The following is a 1,036-nucleotide window of genomic DNA, read 5'->3' as shown; positions in this document are numbered from 1 at the left end:
AGTGAACTCTGGGAGTTGGTGATGGACAGGGAGGCCTGGCGTGCTGCGATTCATGGGGTCGCAAAGACTCGGACACGACTGAGTGACTGAACTGAACTGAACTGAAAAATTATTCAATATAAATGTTTATTTCCAGTCAAGAGGCTAAAATTTTAACAAGTTATATTCCTCAAAAATTTTAAACACATTTGGAAAACTTACCTTTGTATGTGTTGAGTCAAGGAAATTTTAAAGCAAAGTTTTCACATTTCTTTTAACAGGTTTTCCGATTTCATTTTGTACTAAAATACACTTATCTTGGTTGAAACCTTACCATAAATCATGCATGCTTTGGTAGTGCTCAGACTGCAAAGGTTAATAAGAAAAAACAAAGCATATTTCACTAGGACAGAATATAAGTTTCTTTGATCCAGCTGCTGAATTAATAGAGAATACACACATAGAAAAACAATGCTATTTAAGGCTTTCATTGGCATTTTAAACAAGAGAGCAAATACACACCGAGAAAAAAGGTAAAACAAAACCATCCTGTATGCTGAATTAGGATAAAGTAAGCAGAAAGCAAACACCAGCATCTTCATGATTGTCATATGGTCAGAACATGACTGATATGGAAAAAATGTTAGTTCAGGGCTTAAAGATGAATACAAAGAACAACTTAGTGCAATTTAGCTCTTTCATATCTGGATTTATGTGTGGAGAGACCCTGATGTTGGCCAGGGTATTGTAACAAAAAGCCTTTTGGAATATATATTGACTACTCAGGTGATAGCTGCCAGATCCAGTTGCATGTATAGACTGACAGAAAATGGGAACAGAAATCAGAGTGGCATCCTTAAATTTGTCATTAATGAAAATCTTTTGTGACTGTTGAATTATTCTGTTTAACATTTATTCAACTCTAAGAAGTTATGACCAACCTAGATAGCATATTCAAAAGCAGAGACATTCCTTTGCCAACAAAGGTCCATCTAGTCAAGGCTATGGTTTTTCCAGTGGTCATGTATGGATGTGAGTGTTGGACTGTGAAGAAGGC

At 35.9% G+C, this 1,036-nt stretch overlaps 1 protein-coding gene across 3 annotated transcripts in view; it reads left to right on the top strand.

Annotated features, from left to right (window-relative positions):
* Positions 1-1,036, top strand: part of MAPK10 (mitogen-activated protein kinase 10) — a 195,169-nt gene that overhangs the window by 166,267 nt on the left and 27,866 nt on the right. The window lies entirely within an intron of this gene.

Source organism: Bison bison, unplaced genomic scaffold, assembly GCF_000754665.1.
Source record: "Bison bison bison isolate TAMUID 2011002044 unplaced genomic scaffold, Bison_UMD1.0 scf7180017864228, whole genome shotgun sequence".
Taxonomy (NCBI): domain Eukaryota; kingdom Metazoa; phylum Chordata; class Mammalia; order Artiodactyla; family Bovidae; genus Bison; species Bison bison.
The sequence above is the reverse complement of the archived record's forward strand: the minus strand, read 5'-3'. Positions and strand labels throughout refer to the sequence as shown.